Source organism: Ambystoma mexicanum, chromosome 3q (genome assembly GCF_040938575.1).
Source record: "Ambystoma mexicanum isolate Mex_15411 chromosome 3q, UKY_AmexF1_1, whole genome shotgun sequence".
In the NCBI taxonomy this organism is placed as follows: domain Eukaryota; kingdom Metazoa; phylum Chordata; class Amphibia; order Caudata; family Ambystomatidae; genus Ambystoma; species Ambystoma mexicanum.
This window is the reverse complement of record NC_090926.1, coordinates 757,375,320-757,399,271: the sequence shown is the minus strand read 5'-3', so window position 1 is coordinate 757,399,271 and position 23,952 is coordinate 757,375,320.

Here is a 23,952-nt window from a genome sequence, read left to right as displayed (position 1 = left end):
ATAATTCTGGAACAGAGAATCCTTGGCCTGACATCCATACAGACACTGGAGGACATTCAAAACAAGATCCACCAACTCTTTGATTCCGTTGCCCTACAGGACTGGGAAAAGAAAGGTCCAGAGTACTCTGTCATTGATGATTTACCTTATTACCAAGGCCGGCTATTTTTACCGCAAAAGGAACTACAGGAACTTGTCATTTCCCATTACCATGACACCTTAATAGAAGGGCATCCGGGTATTGCAAAAACCGAAGCTAAAATTAGGAAGCAATTTTGGTGGCCCACCTGGCGAAAGGATGTCAAGTCATTTGTCATGTCTTGTGGCATTTGCGCACAAAATAAAGGGCAAAAGAAAAAACCTGCTGGATTATTGCAACCATTAGACATACCACCTACCCCTTGGCATACCTTGTCATTAGACTTCATCACGGATTTACCCCCGTACCAAGGTTACAATACCATTCTAGTTATTGTAGATCTTTTTTCTAAAATGGCCCACTTCATTCCTTTAAAGGGGATACCTTCAGCTTCAATCCTGGCCAAGGAATTCCTTGAAAATGTTGTCCGCCTGCATGGCTTTCCTTCAGTGTTAATTTCAGATCGGGGCAGTCAATTCATTTCACATTTTTGGAGGAAATGCTGCCAACTGGCACAAATTGATGTTAGGCTTTCGACCAGTCGCCACCCTCAGACCGACGGTCAAACGGAGAGGACCAACCAGACTCTTGAAGAGTACCTCCGTTGTATGCTCCATCAGTCTGAGGGGAATTGGAAAGACATTCTGTGGATCGCAGAGTATGCGTACAATAATTCCGTACACTCAGGAACTGGACAAAGTCCTTTTTTTACCATTTATGGGCACCATCCTCGAACCTCGGATTTGGACTCACCCCAGCATTTAGAGATGCCCGCAGTGGACCATCTCCACGCTGTTATTACACAAGCCTTTAAAGAAGCAACCATCCATTTGCAGAAGGCTAAGGAAAAATACAAAAAGGATGCGGATCAGCACAGAAGTGAAGCTGCTCAATACCAAATAGGGGACCAAGTATGGTTAGCCACTAAGCATTTACCACTCAAGGGGACTCGGACCTTTAACCCCAGGTATTTGGGACCTTTTTCTGTCAAGGCAATTATTAACCCAGTGGCCGTCAAGTTGGACCTACCTGCTCATATGCGAATCCATCCCGTCTTCCACGTGTCTCTTTTGAAGCCAGTGCAACCAGGAACTAGGCTAACCACTCCACCTGAACCTATCCTCATAGACTGGGAGCCAGAGTTCGAAGTCAAGAATATTTTGGACTCAAAAAGAGTGAGATCAAAACTCTTTTACCTAATTGACTGGAAAGGTTATGGTCCGCAGGAAAGGTCTTGGGAACCTAGTGACCACCTGCATGCACCTCGTTTAGTAAAGAGGTTCCATCGGGAATTTCCAGACAAACCACGGCCAAGGGGGAGAACGACTTTAGGAGGGGCCTTGAGGGGGAGTGCTGTCATGATGCCTGCCCCCGGAAGACCAGACCAGGCCCAGCAGCCCCGGAAGCAGGCATCATGCCACTTGGAGCATGCTCAAAAGCCCCAGTTAGGGGCTGTTTGGGTGCAGTCCTGGCGCCTATGGCGCCAGGCTCATGATTGATAACTTACCTGAAGCAGAGCATGCTGCATACTCACCTGCGGCAGACCATGCTGCATGAAGATTCAAGCCAAATGAGGCTTAGGAGGGACTATTTTACTGAAGGGACTATTTTGTTACTTGGGTGGGGCTGTGGAAGAATACTTACCTGGATCTTCTTCCAAGGCTATTTAAACCACGCCCGGACAGCCACACGTGCTTCGCGTTATTCTGCTTGCTGCAGCGTAACGCTCACCGTGTTTTCAGCAGCTCCAGTCTTCAGCCACGCCCGCTTCAGTCCTGGGACTCCTGAAACAAGAAGAAAAGAAGGATAAAGGTTAGAACAGGAGTTTTAACTTTAATCCTTACCTGAATCCTGATCCATTTCGCCACGGAACTGAAAGACAGAAGTCTTTGAAGCATCGCTTCGCATTCCTACGGCGCCGCGCTGAACTCACCTGCTTGGCGGTACTTCAGCATTCCATCACGCTCTCTCCATCTCGCGGCCGCCCTCCGACACCTAAGGAGACAAAGACAGCAAGGTGAGCAAGGGGACTCTCTAAGGCTATACAAGCTACCCCCAAGGACTTACCTGATTTACCACGGGAGGTACTCACCTCATCTCGGGTCGGCGCAGTCAACTCTGCTTCATCGCCGTACCCCGGCCCCTAAGGGGAGAAAGCAAAGACAATACCAGTTACCCCCCACAAAACTTACCTGATTTACCACGGGGGGTCTCACCTCATCTTGGGTCGGCACAGTCAACTCTGCTTCATCGCCGTACCCCGGCCCCTAAGGGGAAAACCACAATAGACTTACCTGAATCTACCAAGTGCCATTTGGAAATCTTCGAGTGGATTAATCGGCAACCTGCAAGGAATCGGACAGAGTGAAGATCAGACATTTGAACTCTTATGAACAATTGGACTTTAGAGTCAATGCTGGAACTCACCAATTCTTCTACACCAGTGAAGTAACTGGTCATCAACGCGCCCCTGCGGTCGACGCAAGATGGAGAGCTCATCCTTCCAAACCATCAGGTGAGACTAAGGAGGGGACATCAGGAGTGATCTGTGGGAAGACAACGGGAGTGGGGAAGGCGGGTTGACACTCAATTCCACGGGTGGTTAATTCCTCTTCTCCTTTGCAGAAGAATATTCTTGCGAGCCAGACAAACTAGGCTGAGCGGGCCAGTCCAGTCAGTTATCTCGGCGCTACACGTCACGCTGGTGGAAACAACAGCGGCCCAGTTCCGGTCGACGCCCCCGTGGGAACCAGGTGAGCATAACAGGCTGCCTCAATCCAGATACACAATAATGTGTTAGCTGCCACGTCCTTGGCATTGTTACCCTTTGTAAAACTGTATCAATCTGAGTGAATCTATAAGAGACCAAGGGGCACTGATGGCCAACTTGGACAATAAATTGTCCGACTTGACTCACAGTTTTGTGTTATTACAACAAAAGAGCGAAATGGAGGCAAATCTATCACTGCAATGGCAACATAGATTAAGCGACCTGGCAATGAAAGATCATACCAACTCTGCCAACCTTATGGATGCTATTCTTGAATGCATGAAATGGTTTCGCCACTTGGACGCAAATCGTCTGACTGACCCACCGCTTTGTTCCAATCTACATGGGTGTCAGCATGCCAAGGATAGAGTAAAAGTAGCTAAAATAGCCATCCAACAAGAAGAGACGAGTTCCACTGCTCTACCTTCATCTTCGTCTGCTCAGGCTTCAGCGGTGAAGCCATCAGTAACAGTCTCGAAATTAGAAGCTTCAGTCAAGATGGGCGAAAAAACCCAGAATGTGACGACTCCTAGCTCGATAGTGGAGTCCTGTACCACACCAGAGCCGCCGGCAGCAAAAGCGCAAAAAACCACAAAAGAAAACCATTGTAACACCTACGGCATCTTCTTGGGATCCGCAAAGACACTAGACATATCCATGAAAACAACTGATACAAACAATAAGCAGAAGGCAGCTGCTAATAAACGTTGGCGAAAGCAAAATCCTGCAAAAACCAAGCAGTTCATACGGAACCTGTCAACACCATGCAAATTAGGCCTCTTTCAGCGAGTGACCCCTGCAAAGACACAAGCACCCATAGGAGACAAAGTCAATCAACAGGGGTAGCCGAAGAAAGACAAATGGCCTATTGTTCGACAGGAAACAAACCCTAAAAAAGGTCTAAGGTTAGATTCCGATTCAAATACAGTGGAGCCAACAAAAGAGTCAATAGATCTGGGTGATTGGTCAACGTACTCGATCGATGCCAACGATGATTCCTCAAGAGAGGAAAATGGGGGTACCCTTGCTGCATCCTCGAGAGCAGTGACTCCCGTGCCTGAACCATCAAATCAATCGCTGTGCGGATGCAGAGGGAAAAAAAACAATACATTGAAAGAATTCACTGATGGGGGGGTGGATCAGGCTTCAGTTCCAAAAATTGCTTCAAGGAATACAGTTACTCAGCCAAAGGGGGAAACTCAAAAAAGAAACCAGTCAAACAAAACTTTGAATCCAAGATCAACCCAAGCACAAAGGTCAAAACAAACTGTAAAATATCCTAACATACGCTTTGAAAAAAACATTGTGGAAAGAAATTTGACTGGAAAAGTGTGGATTGAAAATATCTTCCCTGACGGAAATGAAGAAAATTTAAACAGAAGTAATGTGATGCGCTTACTTCATGTAATTCCATCATTACGCACAATCACTTCAGAAGATATCCGAATTGTAGAATATCTCTCAGAGACCTGTTCTGATCAGGTATTACTACATATCCGATCACAAGCAGTAGAAAAAACACTGCTATCAGCAAAAGATGAATTCCTTTCCTATGGATTTGAGGTCTCATGCCAGAAAGAAGAGCACAACAAACAGAGGACAGAGAGTACATCCTCGGTTGAAGACCTCCGTACAACGAACGAAAAGCAGAAAGACATTCTAAAGGAGGTATTCAATATTCAGCCTACAGTGATGGAAATTGTCACCTCAGCTAAAGTAGGAGCAAAAATGGACACGCAACGACGGAAGTAACTAGACCTGCAGAATGGAAAAGTACTTTGCGGGCTGGTCTCATGGAACACACGTGGCTTTACCCATCTGTTTCAAGACCTATCTTTTTGCCTAGATAACAACTTTGCACTGTACTTACAAGAAACGTGGCTGCGTGTTCCACCGGTAAGAGATGGATACTCTATTTTACTAAATCCTGTAGGGGAAAATCAGTGCGGCCGGCGTTTTTCTAGGCTACTAATAATGCTCAACAACTCCTTTGAATGGGAAATAAGCAAAACATACATGCCTAACTTGTTTGTCCAAGGAATTCTGATGGAATTTAAGCCAACTGTCTTTGATGATCCAAAAAAATGACTCCTGATCAATACATTTTGGAATCCAAAGATGATTTCAACCAGCGCCTACTTGGAAGCAATAACATCAGTCATAGATGAAAGTCTGCTGATATGTCATAAATTGCAGATAATCATTTGTGGCGACCTAAATTGCTCGTGGTTTGACGGCAACCAGCTGACAAAATGGGTCACAAAAGAATCATTTGACGCCAATGCGGAGAGAAGACTGCAAGCAGGGTGTTATGGAAACCCGTGATTGTGAAATGCTAAATGGGATGACGAAAAGCGACAATCCACCTAAGTCGACCTGGCATTGTGGTCCTACGCATAAAACCTTGGACTACATATGGATCTCAAACAATGTGTGGCCCGACATTGAAGATCTTGAAATTAAAATGTGCTCTACTAGCGATCACGATCCCTTGCATTTAACTTGGAAGTGTGACAAATATATGCCGGAAGGTTCATATGAGACCGGCATCACAATCAATCACGGTGGGAATAGATTAAGTATCAATGCAGAACAACTAACTAAATTCTCCCGAAACCTTAGGATGGGTAACCTGTCTCCAAGAAGCAAAATAAACTTTGCGCCACTGTTATCAGAATTTCGTCTCAAAAATAAACCAGGAGCCAAATCGACTAAAGAACGGAAACATGTCTTTAGCCATACAGTGCACAATGAAAAAAAGATTCAATGTAAAGATCTTAGACAGCTCATGAGACAACAAGGACATCATTTAGAATCTAAAATTAAAAAAGGAAGCGGAAATACAGAAATTGGTTGAAGTCCTTTGTCTTCTTGAGGGATCAGGAAAGAGAACAAATGTTAAAGCTGATCCTGAATCATAACTCAAGAGAAACTTGGAAGATCTTAAACCAAGGTACCCTAAATCAAGACTCGATGCAGTCAAATGGAATCTCGAGGATGAAATGGGAAGATCATTTTTCCAAAGTATTCGGATCCACTTCAGCAGGTGCATTTGTTCAGTCAGCAGAATGCAGTGAATCTTGGGATGTTATCGAGAACACTGAAGATATTGCAGCCGTAATTCTCCATGTAAAAAATTCAAGAGCGGCAGGGCCTGACGGCATAACAAACATAATGCTAAAGGAAAAAAAAGAGAATTGGTCCTACTTCATTGCCTGTCTGTTTGAACTAATTGCAACAGTGAAAGAAGTCCCTGATTCATGGCGAACAGCGATTGTAGTTCCGGTGTTTAAGAAGGGCAGTCGGGATGACCCCTCAAATTATCGCCCAATTGCCCTTCTTGACACCATTGGCAAAATCTTTGCAACTTGCTTACAGCTCAAACTAACGAGATGGGCCAATGATGTGGATCTGTTGGACTGCAGACAAACAGGCTTTACCAAAGGCGTGGGGACTAAGGTAAACCTTCTAATACTACATCTGCCAAAACTGGAGACGCTAAAGAAAAAGTCAAAGGTTTTTCTGGCATTCATTGATATGCGTCAAGCTTTTGACTCAATAAACCAAGCCAAATTATGGGAAAAGCTGGTTAAGTGGAAATGTCCATCATCGTTACTACATCCAGTGATAGCCTTACATTCAAATACCACAATGTGCGTACGCATGAATGCCCTGGGCGGGTTATCAAATAAAATATCTACAAACAGAGGTGTGAAACAGGGCTGCCCACTGGCAGCTCTACTGTTTAAGTTATACATCTCTGACATTTCAACAGCACTTAACGATGTCTCATGTTTTCGGCCAAAGGTGAATGGGCAACACCTGAGTTTGGCAATCTATGCTGACGACATTGTGTTAGCGGACCTCACACAAATTGGTCTACAAAGGCTACTGGTTAGATTTCAAGCGTACTATGATGACAATGAGCTAACAATAAATGAAAAGAAAACAAAGATTCTGACCGTTGGCAAGGTGTTAACGAAGAAAGATCATTCAATCAAATGGTCTGTTGGTCATGAGAATATAGGAATGGTTTCCTCAATTCGATATTTGGGAATTCTCTTCAACAACTCAATAAGAGAAGCTAATTGGCTGCTTGATCTAAAAAATCGCATGGACGGCTTTGGATTGCAGGGAGCCTGCATACATGCGGACTATGGCAAATTTACATCAACACCAGTGTTGATATTTTATAAACAGAATGTCGTCCCAGCGATCACCTTCGGTTCAGAAGCAGTTTGGAACCTGAGCTCGCTTTGCTGGGACACTCTGGAGGGGAAGTTCTGGCCACGTGTCTTCAAGCTTCCATCATATGTCTCAATAAAAGCTATTAGACATGAACTCGGTCTTGACTCTTTATATGCTACGGTGCTATGGAGATCAATTGCAACTGTTAGGAAAATACATCTGAATGAACCTGCGCCTGCATATAGAATATTGTCAGCAACTACGCAACGACCGCATGAAGGACTGCTGAGAAGTTGGGTCAATAAAATTAAAATAATTGTTGACGCCACCGACATCAAGTGGGAAATGGTGATGGCTACACCACAACTAGCTAAAAAAGAAATACGCCAGTGGAGTTGGATACAGAAGGCAGCAAATCGTGCGGACATGAAGACTTCATTGGATTTAGGGACAGCAGTAAACAGTTTAGATAATTTAGCAAAATATCTAAAGCAATTTCCATCCAGATAGCATCGTAACAAATTCTTGAGATTACGCTTAAATGTTTATCATACAAAAGACATGCTTTGGACCAGACATGATATTAATACAACATACAACATCTGTAGATTTTGTTTGGCTACCTAAGAAACCTTGAAACATGTAATAATTGAATGTGAGGAACTAGTAATTGAGCGATCTTTGCTTTTAGGCAAATATGCTCCTCTCAATGGTAATTCTGATGAATGGTGGTTCAAGATGCTATCCAGCAATAATGTCCATCTAACTTGTGCGGTGATTAATTTTCTGGAAAAAATTCTTCCGAATGATAAAATGATGTAAAAATTTGCAGCAACATGAAGGAAAATGTCGCTGGGTGGGCCTCTGTTATGGTTTCTGTTTCTGTGGATCTTATTGCTGTGTTTTGTTTTGTTCTGTTTTGTAATGAAAAGTTTGAATAAACTAAGCAATTACAATAAAAAAATATATATATATTACATATAGTCAATGTTTTCTGAACATGAGTACTTGTTGGGCATAAATGCTCCTCAAACGCTTCGAATAGATTTCTGCAAAAGACAAACAATGGCATTACAAAGATACAATGTATACAACAGTTAATAGTATATACTTCAGTTAATTATATTGATGATGGTTAAGGGTTAACAGCAATGTAACAAAATCAAAGGGGCTGTTTCAGCGGTGTAGACAAGTAATGCCCGCCTTCCTCAGGACCAACGACAATTCTGGACCCTGTAGAAACAAAACAGGAGTGCAAAAACTAGGTCTAACGAATAAAGGAGAATACTGGCCAGACCAAGTGTGGAAAAACTAACAGCAGTGTGGGGTACGCCATCACCTGTGGGCCGTGAGCTCCACACTGCCACCAGCACAACTTCATGCCCCATCCATCAGCAGTCAGTGAAAAGAAGAAAAGTGTTAGACGTGATGAATCAATAAATGAACACGACTAAAATTGAACTGACCTAGGCCAATGAAGAATCTATGCACCAGGGGTCCGTAGGAAAAGCAAGCTTAACAATCGGGTCAAAAAAATTCAGCCGTTTAGGAATGGAAAACTGTAAGAAATACATAATGGAGTTGGGAGAGGTCCTGTAGCGACAGGACATGGGCAGAAAGCTCAAAAGGAACCAAGGACAAAAACCACGAGGCAGATGGCTTACCCAGTGCTGTAAGGCCGGAAGCCTCCGCTGATTGGAAAGCCGTACCAAATTACTTGAGAACTGGGTGAGACAGATGCTGATTGGGTAAATTGATCTGATAGAGTAAAATTACAAAGGGGGACACAACATTTAAAATAAAGGTGATCATCGTGAGCAGGTAAGAAATAATGTAGCTGGCCTCAAGAGAAGACTAGGTTGCTAAATCAACATTGCCTATGGGGGCGTGGCTAGGAAGCCATGTGAAAGGACGTGTCTGTACGGGGGCTCCCGAAGATCCGTACATTATCCGACTGAAAACCGTGCAAGGACCGATGTAATTTGGCTGAGACTGATATGACTGCGTACATGAATCTCAGGTGAACGTGTGGACACGTTTTGATACGGGCCTGCACCGTGAGAGCGCAACAAGAAGCTAAAAGAAGACCTGGAGGCGAGAGTGCGATGAACGAGAAAATGGCCGCCGCCGCTTAACGAAGGAACAAAGGGGCGATTGACCTGGGCGCCTGACGGTCGCACTGGAGCGTGGTGGTGGTGAAGGTGCATGACTCGGGTGCATCGTGGTCATTAAGGACACCCAGTCCTGCGAGGCCGACGGCGCGGACCTGGGAAGGGAGCAGGGCCTGGCCGAAGATACTTTGTAACCGGACGTGCGGATAGCAAGGGAGCGTGCGGTGTGACCTGGAACTGTGCCCCGGGCCCTTCATGGCCTAAAGTGCGCCTCAAAGGGTGAGACGCGACCTGGCTTAGCTAGGTAGTAGACAAGATGGCCGGGGGAGCCGGAGGACAAAGGAACTTTGTGTCAGAGATGTGGCGATAACGATGGGGCACCCGAAGAGCGCACTGTGACACCCTGCCCTAGATCCGAGCGGGGATAGAAGGACGGGAGACATGTCTAACAAGCCCCTGAGAGCGAAGACCAAACAGCCCACGCTCGACGAATACGCTAAGACGCCTCCCGGCCCAGACGGAGCCAAAACCAAAGATAAAACGCAAGCCAAGGAAATGGCCGCCGGGGGTGCGAACCAGGAGGTCCTCGCTGCGATCGCAGACCTGAAAGCGACCTGGGAGACCAAGCTCCAGCTCGCTGTGGCTGAACTGAAGACCGCAATGGAACTCCAGGTTGGGGCGGTGCAGGAGGACGTGAACCTCCTAAGGCAGGACGTTCGTACTCTGGCAGAGCGCACGGAGACTTTGGAGAAAGAAATGGGCCCTACCGCGGCGGACTGCGCTGTGCATAAGCGTGAACTCCATGCCCTGGTGCAACGCGTGGGCAATTTGGAGAGTAGGGCGGAGGAGGCAGAAGGACGCGCCCGGAGGAACAACATCCGTATCGTGGGCCTGCCGGAGGGAACTGAGGGCCATAATCCAACGGAATTTATCGAAAACATGCTACTGCAGGAGATCGCGGGAGGCACCCTGTCGCAGGGTTTTGCGGTTGAGAGAGCGCACAGGGCCTTAACTAGGAAGCCGCCGCCGGGAAACCCGCCCAGGCCAGTGATAGCCAAGATCCTTAATTACCGGGACCGAGAAAGGATCCTTGAACACTTCCGCAAGGGAGGCACAATACAACGAAGAGCGGCGAACATAACTGCCTATCCCGATTACACCCTGCAGGTACAGCGCAGTCGTATGAACTTTGGATCCGTGAAGAGGAGATTGCGGGAAGCGGGGCTTAAATACATGTTGCTCTATCCGGCCAAACTGAAGGTTTTCTTTCAGAGCAAGCTGCTGTTCTTTGTCACCCCGGAGGATGCCATGGAGTGGCTGGATGCACAAAACTGCCCTCAGGAGACAGATGTTCAGACGGCCGGTGGAAAATAAAAGACGAGATAAGTAACGCTGTAGGCCCGGTCGGGTCACGAACATTGGGACTTGAATATAGTCATTGAACTCGCTGGGGAACATGCGCGCGTCAGTGGTTATGAAACGTGGTCCGTGAGCACGGACATGGTTGCGAAGGAGAGGAGCCTCCAGAAGCCGCTCTTTACACCCCCTTTTTTGTGTTTAGTTTAGTCACTGTTAGTGGGGTGACACCCTGTCGGGTTCTCTATTTGGGTTTTCCAAGGAGGACCGAACACAGGGATGCCTGAGATCCAGGGATGGAGCTGGGCAGTTGTTTGGGGTAGGGGTTTGGGGGGGTGTTTTAGTTTTTGTATGAGCCTGGGGGTGAAACCTGGATTGGGTGTTCGCAAAGAGGGGAGGGATTGCCCCGGATGGGGGGAGGAAACTACTGATAGGCCATGGGAGACCTCAGGATATTAACGTGGAACGTTAGAGGGCTTAACAGTTATCTTAAGCGAAATAAAGTCATGTTGTATCTTAAGAGGCAAAAGATAGACGTAGCCCTGCTACAGGAGACACATCTAAAGCGAGAGAAACTGGAGCTGGTAAGGAGGAAGTGGAAGGGAACAGTGGTAGGATCAACGTACTCCGCCTATGCCAGAGGAGTGCTGGTGTGGGTGGCGCCACACGTCCCATTTAAGCTAATTGAAGAGGTTGTGGAGGAGGATGGGAGGTTGGTTATGGTGAGGGGGCTGGTAGAGAACAAAGTAGTGTGCATTGTAAACACATACGCGCCTAACCAGGAAACGGCGACATATTTTAGGACGCTGTGCACCAAGCTCAGTGTCGGGATGGGGGGAACGGTGATATGTGGTGGCGACTTTAATTGCGTGTTGAATCCCAGGGAAGATAGGTCGGATGACAAGATGGCTAAGCCCAGTCTGGCGCCTAAGGTATTGCAGACGCTGCTGGCGGATTTTGGCCTGGTAGATGTGTGGAGAGCGAAACACCCGGGCGTGAGGCAATACTTGCACTATTCGGCCCCGCATCTACTGCACACGAGGCTTGATTACTTTTTCGCTACGCCAGACATAGTCGCGGAGTGCGACCATATAGACTACAGGGCGAGAGTCCTCTCTGACCACTCGCCCCTGGTCATGCGATGGCAGCTGTATTCCCCACGAGCGCGTATACCAACATGGCGCCTCAGGGCGGAGGCGCTCAAGGACCCTGCCTTCAGACAGAATATGAGGGAAGAGATAACTGCTTATTTTGAGGTGAATAAAGGGAGCGTTAAGTCGGCTGGCACCTTATGGGAGGCCTTTAAGGTCGTAATGCGGGGGATCGCCATTGCGAAGTCTAAGGGATTGATGGGGGGAGTCCTGGCGGATCTGCATAGAGCTGAGACTGAGCTGGAGGAGGAGTTGAAAGGTGGTGGGACAGATGCGGAGGCGGTCTCCAAATTGCAACAGGAGTGCGCGGAACATTGGGATAGGCTCTGTAATTTGAACTATAGGAAGTATATCGAGAGACTGCATGCGGGGGGAGATAAAACGGGCCGACTCTTAGCTTGGCTGTACAAGAGCGAGACCCCACGATCCCCGATCAGATTAGTAACCAATGAAAAGGGGGAGGAGGTAGACACCCAAGAAGGCGTGAACAGGGCATTCGTGGAATACTATAAGGTCTTATACGAAGATTGCGAGGGGGGCAGCCAGGAGGAGATAGACGAAGTGCTGTAAGATGTAGGCTTGCCTAAGGTCAGTGATGAGGAGCGAGAGGAGCTGGATGCTCCGATCACCCTGGAAGAGCTGAAGGAGATTGTGAGACAGTTGCCCACTAGCAAGGCCCCAGGGGCAGATGGGTTCCCCAGTGAATTTTATAAAGTGTATGCGGAGGAAGTGCTCCCGCCCATGCTGGAAATGCTCAACGAAGCGTACGAGGTGGGACGGCTGCTGGAGTCACTTAGGGAGGCGATTATAATACCGCTCCCCAAGCCAAATAAACCGGGACATGATTGTGGCTCCTATAGGCCCCTGTCGATGCTGAACCAAGATAGCAAGATCCTGACAGCTGTCCTGGCTACTAGAATGCGTAGAGTGATCAGCAAGTTGATTCACCCTGACCAGACGGGCTATGTCCCTAATAGGAACATTACTCACAACCACAGACGCCTCCACAGGGTGGTCGAATGGGGTTGTAGTGATGACGGCGAAATGGCGATAGTGGCATTGGACGCGGTTAAAGCGTTCGACTCTGTTCGGTGGCCTTGGCTGCTGGCGGCTCTGAGATGGTACGGGATGGGACCGGGTTACGTTAGGTGGGCCGAGATGCTATACAGTGCACCACTAGCCAGGGTCCACACGGGTGCAGTGGTGTCAGAGAGATGGCAGCTGGGCAGAGGCACTAGGCAGGGGTGCCCCTGGTCCCCAATGTTGTACATCCTGGCCCTAGAACCCTTAGCGATTTACCTCCGGCAGCAATATGACCCGGTCGGCATCGATGTAGGAGGAGAGTGTCACCTTATATCCCTGTATGCAGATGATATGCTGCTATACCTAAGATACCCAGAAGAAAATTTGCAGTATGTCTTAGAGGTGATGGGGAGGTATGCCTGGTTGTCCGGTATAGCGGTAAACCCCCAGAAATCCACTCTATTTCTGCTAGGAGGCTATGTGGGGACTCCGGTAGAGAGGTTGCCAGTGTTGCAGATCCCGTGGGCGACGAGATCCTTTAGATATTTGGGAATTGACGTGTATCACACGACTGTGGAGGAGCACAAGCATAACACTGAACTTGCTGTGGGGAAGATCGAGAAATGCATGAGGTTCTGGGAAAGATTGCCACTAGCGATGATGGGCCGGGGAGCTATGCTTAAAATGGTGGTACTGCCCAGGCTTTTGCATTATTTTAACAACATCCCTTACATGATTCCTAAGAAGTTTTTTGTGAGGCTACATAGTGTTTGCAGAGAATTCCTGTGGCACGGCACGCGCAACAGAGTCGCACTGTGGAAGCTGCAGAACTTCTACGAGAAGGGCGGAGTCAAACTGCCGAACTTTGAGGCATATTATGTGGCAGCGCAGCTACAATATGTGTCCAGGTGGCTCTCTGACGACGAGACCCCTGAACACAGGCTGTTTGGGAGGGATTGCTCCCCTTTTTATCTGCGAGAGGTGATCTGGGTGACTAATGCATGCATGAGGGAGCGGCCTAGAATGCTAGCTTTGGGACGGAACATGTGGAGACGGGCCTGCCGGATGATGGGTAACCCTTTGCTGTGTGTGTCGCAGTTCCCATTGGTCGCACTGGCGAAGGGAGACGGGCAGCTCAGAGTAATCATCCGGATATACTGGGAGTCAGTGGGGTTGGTCACCATGGGAGATATTTGGCAGGATGGGACCATCATGGAGTTCGAAGAATTAGAGGCTGGGTCGGGATTGCACAGGGGTCAATATATGACATATCACAGGATAGTGCAGGAGATCCGGAATAGGTGGCCTGAAACTACCCTGGCCGATGAACCGGATGCCACGGTGGAGATACTATATGACACATCGGAGGGCGGGCATGAGGTCTCTAGGTTGTATGAGATGTTGATGACGAAGGTTGGGAGCGATTTAGTGCACTTGAGACTGGAATGGGAAATGGAGATGGGGGCCCGATGGCAGATGGGTTGTGGGAGCGAGCCTTGGGGTATCATGAAAAAGTATCGAGAAATGCCAGGTTTAAGCAAATACAGCTTTATTATAACGCACAGGGCATACATGACCCCCTTGAGAATATCCAAATTTCGGGATGTTGGACGCCAGGCGTGCCCCAAGTGTGACGAGGAGAATGCAGACATGATACACATGTTCTGGGCGTGCCCAGTAATTGCAGGCTACTGGGGTGAAGTGGCGCAGAAGCTGGCAGGAAAGGGTGTCACGCTCAAAGTGGATTCAGCCTGGGCCTGCTTGCTGGGGGGATATCCCAGAGCGCATAAACTTAGACATGTCGAGAAATTGAAAGATTTGGCTTATGTGCTTGCTAAACGTAGGATTGCCATGGGATGGAAGGAGTGTCATAAGCCACGAATGGAGGTCTGGTGGAGGGATCTCCAAAAATGGGCGGAGGCCGAGACGGCTGTGTGGCGGGATACCAGTATTGCAGGGGAGGAGGAAGAAATGTGCTCCCTCGCGGCATGGAAATCGTTGATAGCTGAACTGTTTGGAACGGGGTCGGCTCCAATTGAATCTGAGAGCGATGACGCCCCCCCGTTCACAGCAGATACCAATGGCGGACACCATACAGGCTCATAGGGGGGAGGGATGGGGATTGCAGTGCTTTTTGTTGTTAAATGTGTTTATTTATGTTCTGTTGTATTGTCGTTTGGTTTATATATAAAATAAAAATATATTTAAAAAAAAAAATAAAAAATCAACATTGCCTATGGTAAGAAGGGAAGCTTGCTAGCTATCTTCCCATGCATAAACGCACAAGTTGTGGGCATCGCTACACACCGGGAGAGACGTCCAGGGGTATGTCCAGCATGTTGCAGTGCAAGGTCCTCAATGGGATGCGAAAACCCGTGTTGCTGGAAGAACGTGTGGTGTCAGGTTTATTTAAAGTGGCTGCCCACAGGAGAATGTCTCCAAGTAAAGGAGGTGACGGAATAGAAAACAGACGCAGCACGCGGCGGCCATGTTGGGGGTAGGTAAGCATTCGTCGGACATGCAAACTGCAGTGTGAGGCCTGGGCAAATGTAGTACCATAGGGCCTGAATTTGCAAGAAAGGTGACGTCGATACCACCTATGAATGGACAGGGAGCGGAAAAGAAAGAGCTATGCGGTGTACCTCTGTGTAGCACAGAGGAACAGCTAATGTTAGAGGATAGCAGTAAACTGTGCTAGAGCCTTTCCCGAGTGAAACCGGTGCTGTAGATATGACTGAATATCATATCCAGAAGCACTTGTGGCACTGAGTTGCTGAACAGACATTGCTTAAAAGTGGAGGTAGAGATCAAGTACTCAGCGTGGCCATAGTTACCAAACTGGAATACTTTTGTTTAGACCATGGTCTATGGTGTTAAGCCTAAAAATCCAATGCGCATCTTTCGTGGACAGTGCAATTTGTGGGTTGGAGGCTTGTTTTGCCGTGTCTAGTATCCACCGTAAATGTCGTCTGCTGTATGGCCATATTCCATTTAATGCCCAGCCACGGGCGCTGTGCCATTGCAGCATCTGATCCTGGATTGGTGTTCCATGATTCTACTGTGGACAGGTCTAAATGTTTGTCCAACATAGCGTAGGCCACACATGCATTGTATGCAATAGTTAGGCCACATCGATTTGCAGTTGGTAAGCTGGCGATGTTGCTAACTCTTGCCAGAAATATCAAATGCTTTTATTTTATGGCAAAATTTGCCGACTGAACATGACCCACATGAGAAATGTCCCGTGAGTGATCTGAGATCCCAGCCAGTGGTGGTTGACCTACTGACCTTGGGTTTGGAGTTCACAAAGTGATCCCTTAGGTTCTTTTGTCATTTAGGAGCAAATATAGGTGGCAGTTCATTAGGTAAACTCAGCTGCACTAGGGGCCAGAACTTCTGAATGAGCTTTTTCACTGAAAAGGTGTCTGTGCTATAGGTTAAAGCACAGACCATTTTGCCTTGATTGACATGCGTCTTGGGAGAGAGAAGGGTCTCTCTAGTGGTATATCTAGCTCTTTTCAGTGAAGTTTTTTAGGGTAGGATCTTTCTCGTAGTCTTGTGGCTAGCTGTTGTGTATTGTCATCATGGTCAGACAAAGAGCAGTTGCGGCGGAGCCTCAGACATTGCCCATCGGGTACATTTTCTTTTGGCAGCGTGGGTGAAAGCTGGTAAAGTGGAGTAAGGTGTTCCTGTCTGTTGTTTTTTTGTATAAAGTGGAGATGAGTTTCTGCTGATGAAATTTAATTGTCAAGTCTGACTTTGTTGATTGCTGGTGGTCATGGTAAAATCAATGTTAGCATGGCAAAGATTGAGCCACTGTAAGAATTTGTGAAGAAGAGCAGCCGGTCCATTCCAAATTAAAATAATGTCAATGTACCAGCGCCATGTGTGAATGAGTTGCCGAACACAGTTAATATTTGTGAGAATTAATTGGTCCTCAAACGCAGCCATAAAGAGAATGGCCAGGCTTGGTGAAAATTCCCGCCCCCATATCTGTGCCGCGAGTTTGTTGGAAAACCTGATCTTGATATTTAAATAAGTTTTTCTGCAAAGCCAACTTGAGAAGTTCTAATATGAATTCTGCTGGTGCTTTTGATGGTTGGGCGCTCTTGGCATTGGTATTGATTATTTGTAAAGCGCCTATACACAAAGCAAGTGTTTCAAGCGCTCAAGGAGGGAGGGAACAAGGGGAAAAAACATCAGTCATTCAAAGCCCTTGAATTTCTGAATGATACAAGTCTACACTAGGCAGAGTAAGTGCATGGCATGAGTGCATAAGAACAATTAGCAGTGTAGAAACAGTAAATAGATCTGATGACGATTCTGCAGTTTTTCCAAGTGCATTGAGGCGCGACCATGAAGGAGGAGAGACAAGGGAAAAACAGGTAGTCCATCTTCAACACATGGTACATTCAGATCATGCAAGTGTGCAGACAGGTGCAGGAGAGGGGGAGGGAGGGACAAGTGCAGGGTGGGTAGGCAGGTGACCAAGTGAGCCCAGTCAGTCAGAGCTGGGGTAAGTGCTGGGAGATGCCACTCTCATGGGTCAATTGACCAAGTGCAGTAACAATGAGGCAAGTGCAAGGCCCAGAGGCAAGTGCGAGAGGACTATCATACACCAGGTGGCCAGTCATCGGGCTGTGCGGAAAAGGAGGGAGAGGGGGATAGAGCAGAGAGAGAGGTTAGCAGGGCAGAGGGAGGGAGAAGGAAGAGGAGAAGAGGAATGTCTTAAGGCGTTTCCAGAACTTAAAGGGATGGTCTAGTAAAAAATGTTATTTAAAAAATAGATAGGCCACATAAAAAAAATATACTAACATCCTCCGTTTTAAAACTTCCTATGTAAAATTTTGAGCTATTCAAGCTCAAAATTCGAAAAAGCAAGCACAGGGGCGCAGCCATTTTGTGAAATGGAGGCCCTCCTGTGCTGGCTTTTGCTTTTGCGGCACTAATGAAGGAAAAGCCAGCCAGCTGTAGTAAACAAAGTCTACCGCTGGGTGGCTTTCCCTTCATTAGTGCCGAGACTCGGAGGACGCGGACCGGAGACCAGAGCAGGAAAGCTGCAGCTGAATCTCGGTAAGTGCTATTTATTTTTTTTACAAAAAATAAGCACTAGCTGCGTTTTTTTTTCTAAGTTTTCCGGGCTGGAGGAGCCCGGAAAACTTAGAAATAAAACCGCAGCTTTAAAAACGTTGTATTTATGTTTGCGGTCGCCTTTGATGCTAGTATATTTTTTTTATGTGGCCTATCTATTTTTTAAATAAAAATTTTTACTAGACCATCCCTTTAAGGTGATCCGGCTCAAGGCAGGGAGGATAATCCATAGGTAGGCCTCTGCAGAGGATGAAGATCTCCCTCCAAATCTCTGCTTGGAGAACCGGCTCACTCGCAGAAGGTTGGAGGTAGATGAGCGGAGGGCTCGGGAAGGACAGTATTTAGGTAGGTATTGTTGCAGATAGGTAGGGACCAGACCCCAGAAAGCCTTGTGGACAATGCAGAGGGTCTTGAACTTGATCCTTGCAGACAGAGCCAGTGGAGGGATTTCAGAGCCGGAGAGATGCGGTCCATGGGCTTGAGGCCAAGGATAAGTCTTGTGGTTCTGTTCTGGAGGAGTTGCAGAGGACGCAGAGCAGAGGCAGGGAGGTTGAGAAAGAGGCTGTTGCAGTCGTCTAGCCTTGAGAGAACCAGGGCTCTGGAGACAGTGAGCTTCTGGAGGAAGATGAGAAAAGGAAGAGTACCTCTGAGGAGGTGCTGGTAGTTGTACTTTTTAGAGATGTCCAAGATGTGAGTGGAGAAGGAGAGTGTGGCGTCAAAGATGAGGCCAAGGTTTTTTGCCACGCAGGTGGGTACAGGCGCAGGCTCAAGGGAGGCCGGCCAGAGTGAGAGTGGGAGCAGGAGTCCCAATGCAAAAAATCTCAGTCTTACTGGCGTTGAGGCAGAGGTCATTTGCAGCACGCCATGACTGAATTGCGGATAGACAGTCAGATATGATTGAGCTAGAGGTGGTGACTGAGGGTAGCCTATAAGAGAGTTGCGTGTCATCCGCATAACACTGCAAGTTAGAGATGAAAGTGGCAATCACATGTGCCAGGGCAGCCATGTAGACATTGAAGAACCAGGAGGATATGTTAGAACCCTGGGAAATGCCACAGGGTGAAAGTGTGATTTAGGGAGAAAGGACCCAAGTTCCACCTGGGAATGGTGGTCCAAAATGAAGGAGGTAAACCACACCAGAGCCTGACCTGTGATTCCCAGGGTGTCACAGAGACATGCGATCAGGATGTTGTGGTTTACTGTGTCAAAGGCAAAGGAGAGGTCAAGAAGAATGAGGACAGAGGGAGTGTTAGTGTTGAGATTTGAGAGCAGGTGTTCAGAAGAGCAGTTTCCATGCATCTGGATGCTCTAAAGCCAGACTGATGGTCGTGGAAGCAACCTACAGATTCAGTGTTCAGGGTAAGCTGATAGCCCGCTTCTTCAGAAGTCTGCCCGGGAAAGGAGTGATAGAGATAGGGTGGTAGGTTGCTGGAATGGAGGGGTCAACAGAGGGTTTCTTATGTAGAGGGTGCACAAGCGAGTGCTTAAGAGAAGTTGGGAAAACTCCAGTGGCAAAAGAGAGATTGCAGAGGTCAGCCAAGGCTGGAGCGAGAGAATCATTGTTGTCCTTAATGGTTTTGGAGAGGCAGGGGTCTACCTGTTTGGGTGAAGACTTCATAGACCAGACTTGTATGGTGACCTCATCAGGTGTGACGGGAGTGAGAGAAGAGAAGAGAAATGGTGGAGGGACAACGGGAGGCTCCAGAGGTGTTGGTGTATGATGTAGTATGGAAGAGAGAGAGGAAAAGATGACTTGGGTTTCCAGCCATGGCTGAGCAAAGGTTCTGGCTGGTTGTGACAGAAGAGGAGGCTACTGCAGGATTGGACAGTTCCTTACAGACTTTGAAAAGTTTGGCCGTGTTATTTGATGCCACAGAGATGCAGGCTTGAATAAAGACTCTTTTCTTGGAGTAGATGCAGAGTTGATATTGCCTTTGAAGGAGGCGACAGGCCAGTTTGTCAGAGGGTCCGTCCGCCGAATTCCATTTCCGCCCAACTGCCCTACATTTGCGTTTAAGGGCAGCCAGATCAGAGTCATACCAAGAGTTGCACTTTTTGGAAGGCTTCATTCGGACACTCATGACAGGGCAAGAGTTTCAACAAGAGTGTTGGAGATAGAGAGAATGCAGTTAGCAAGGGCTGTGTCAGAGTGAGAGTCAGCCGTAAGCTTATGAGGGAGAGAGTAGGTGGAGGCAGAGAGTAGGTGGAGGTGGAGTGTTAGCAGAGTGTGGCAGACTGAGGAGCTGAGCGGAAGTCTGTCTTACTGCCTAGTAACTCTTCTATTGCTGTTTGGAGGTGGAAACTCTGCCCAAATACACACACTAGACGTGGAGCGTCCGGAGTGTTAGCAGAGTGTTCACAGACAGGGTGCCAAGAGACGTACACGGAGCCACACATAAATGCCTGGTCAAACCAATGAACATGGAGCTGGCGGCGATGAAAGAGAAATAGCTCCAAACTCTCAGGAAGGGAAGAACAACCAGTCCGCAACAGAGAGGGAGGATGCGGTATTAAGCTCCAACTCACCGGAGTCATCAGAGTCAAATGAACAACAGAGCCCGCAGTCCCCTCGAAACATGGGAACGAACATTCGCTGGGCAAACGGACAAGGCATGTGTAATGCAGCACCAGCAGCCCCTTTAATCCCCACCCCGCTCCCCGTCGCAACTCTCACCTGTTTCTGGAGGCGGAGTGGTGCCCGCAGCAGGACCCCTGTGTGTTGTGCCAGCTCCCTGCGACTGGGAGAGGAGCTTGCGCGTGCACAGACTGGGGTGAGCGCTGGATTGACGGCCCGAGCCACGGTTCGCCGGACCTGCGGGGGGAGAGCGATGCGAGTGGTTTAGAGGAACGGGAACTCTGCAAGGCAGCGATCATAGAGGTTTTTCGCTCACCTAGTGAAGAAGCAGATTTTAAATTTACAAAATCTACAAAACCGGGATTAATAAAAACATAAGTGCATAAAAAGAATTACTCTCATCCAGAAAGCATGGATTCAACACTATATTTAGATGCTTTGGGTGATTCGATGGAATTACCACAAAACAATCAATCAGTGCAAACCACCAGCAACCTTCTTAATTGGCAAGAAATAGACAATGCCAAGATAGAAAATCAACTAAAGGCTCAGAATACTTAGAGCCAAGACATGTCTAGTGCACTAGTTACAGGAACAGAATCAAAGGACAAAAAGGCACCTATAAAGGCACAAGCTACTACAAATAGAAAAAAGTCTAACGTTGGTATGTTACAAAAGCAAATATACGGCCATATCGCTGACTGAATTAAAATCTCTAAGATGGCACTTTAAGCCGAAAGATCCAGCAAATCAGCTCGTCACCCATGCCAAGGTAAGACAAGGAAGTGCCATAAATGAAGCGGAACTGGAAGTCTCTGATCATGATTTACCGATGGCATAAGGTCGGTGTGACCTAAAAGAGTGTCCACACACCTGGAGCCTCCCAGAGAGTATTAATAAACAAGCTAGCAAAACTGCCAACAACACAAAAGGCAGCGAAACCCAAGAAGTCCAAGAGGCCGTAGAGCAGGAAACGGTCAAGAGCAAAACCCGCTTGCTAACCGAAATGCAAAAGCACAAAGGGACACAAAAATCAATCCGGGAGGAAAATGACGTAGAAGAAGGATTTCTGAAAGAGATCCAGCAACCAACTAAAACCTCTACTCCCCAAATTAGGAGAGTCAAACATACCATCATAGAAGTGGACTCAACAAATCAATAACGCCCATAGCTCCAGAGAAAAGATTAAAACTCCTAAGGCGAGATGAATCGGCTAGCCAAACGCTGCAGAAAAGTAGTAATGAACAAACAGCAGCAAAGAGGAATTTCTCCGTAAATCAATTATTGAGAAGAAAAAATGAGAACCAAGGATTGGATGTAAGTGCTTCTACTTCATCATCAAACAGTGAGAGTGAAGAAGTAGAAAAGTCAGCAAAGCAAGGCCCCCCGATATGGAAGACTTGAGAAAATAGACCGGATCTAACCAGATCTGGAAACATCAGACCTCATTACACGGAAGGCGGTGGACCAAGGTGCTATTAGCACCTTGGTCCATGCCGGTAAAATACCGGCACAGCCTTGGAGGAAAGGGGAATTACCACCCTATTCCAAGGTTGACGGGGCGGTAATTCCCCCTTCCCCCATTGCCCTTCCCCATTCCCATTTTTGCCCCATAGGGCTCTATGGGAATGGGGAAGGCGCTAATTACGGTGCCGCAAATTGCGGTACCGTAATTAGCACGCTGGTCCCTTTGCGAGTTGGTTTTTAACGCCTGCTAAATAGCAGGCGTTAAAGTAGCAACCCGCAAAGGGACCTCGTAGTAAGGCGGTAAGGGTTTACCGGTACCGGTCCCCTTACCGGTACCGGTAAACCCTTACCGCACTACGTGTAATGAGGCCCATCATGTCCAATGCCAATCTTTGTGCGATCTTTCAAGCAAAGTAGGCTCAATGCTAACTATAACTTTGGCGCCGTTTCTCAAACTCTATGAAGTTCTCCATGAGAACTACAAAGATCAAACTACTCTCCTGGCATTGATGCAGTCTCAATTGATATTTGTGGAAGCATATATTGAAGCAAAAAACAAGAGGAAAGTCAGGGAGAAAGACTGAAAATATCATATTTAAAAACACTTATTGACTTAATGGAGGACACTCGGGAAGACAAGAGAGCCTTTCTCCATTGTTTTAGTGGCAAAATTAACCTCCTAAAAGGTGAAACTAATAAAGCAGCATAACACAAGACAAAGGCACTTATAGAGATCCCATCCGACAGCCTCAGAATGTGCCTACGGCCAATGAAAATTCACAGGAACAGGAGACCTTGCAGCCAACTAAAAAAACATAAGGGAAACAGAAACAACTTCGCTGAACAACATAAGTCAAGACACTATAAAAATCAAGCCAGGAACATGTCCAGAGAAAAGCCAAAGAAAGCAGACCAATAAGATTAATCTGTTAACAGGACATATGGATAGAATGGCAAACCCAAAACAAAACAAAGATTTGTTCGCCTTATTTAATATCGAGAATCCTAATGATACAAAGGAGAAAGACTTGGGAATCAGAAAAAAATTGTTAAAACTGGAAATAAAAATCAAAATAAAAAAGCAAAAAATCTACCCAAATTGAAACCAAACTCAAATGCTATTACACGTAACTTTATTCGCAACTTAAATCCATTTGAAAACCTGGCTGATGGGGTTGGGCAAACTATGATCAAGGACAAGAGGAAAGGAGTGGATTATGGGAAAAATCAACATGAAAAGGATCGACAATTTGAAAATCTGACTAATGAAGATGGACAAAACAATATCATGGACAAGAGGCAGGATGCGGGTCAAGGGAAAAAACGATATGAAGAAGTTCAACAACATTCTAGCATCTCTATAACAAGAGAGTCCGAGACGAAATATCTGCCAGATAGTGACCAAGATGCACTAATGCTTCTATCAGTGTATGAAAAAGACAGTGTAATAGAACCAGAAAGTCAAGAAAGCATGGAGGATTCTCATATAGAGATGGAAAATCAGGAAGAGCAAGAAATAAGAGAATTTCTAGATGAAAAGAACAAAATGGGAACTAAACGTAAATTACACAATGTGATGATAGAGCAATCAGATCGTGATTGGGCAAAACAGAGAAAATATCAAGAGCAGCCACAGGGAGAACCGACCCAAAGAGAGTCAAAACAAGTTTACCATACACGTGAAGTAAAGGACGAAGCAAAAATAACTCACAAAGCTAAAGATGGCCTAATTCTGAATAGGGCAAATCTTATGAGATTACTTCACAATGTCCCCCAACTGCGTGTTGTGGAATCAAAGGACATTAAAATCGTGGATTTTCCAATGGAATCAGAAACTGATCACATATGCATCCAACTAGTATCTAAATCAGTTACTAATCTACTAAGCTCGGCTGCAGATGTTGGGCTAGCGAGCAGGACAAAAAACAATACATAAAAAAATTACATTGTACGAAATCCCGTTTGCCTTCAATAGAGCGATCCATGGAAGATCTAAATGCTAAACCTATTAGATTTTCCCATACGATTCTGTGGGGGCTGAAAGCACTCCGCATGAGGATACAAGGTCACTCAGACAATGA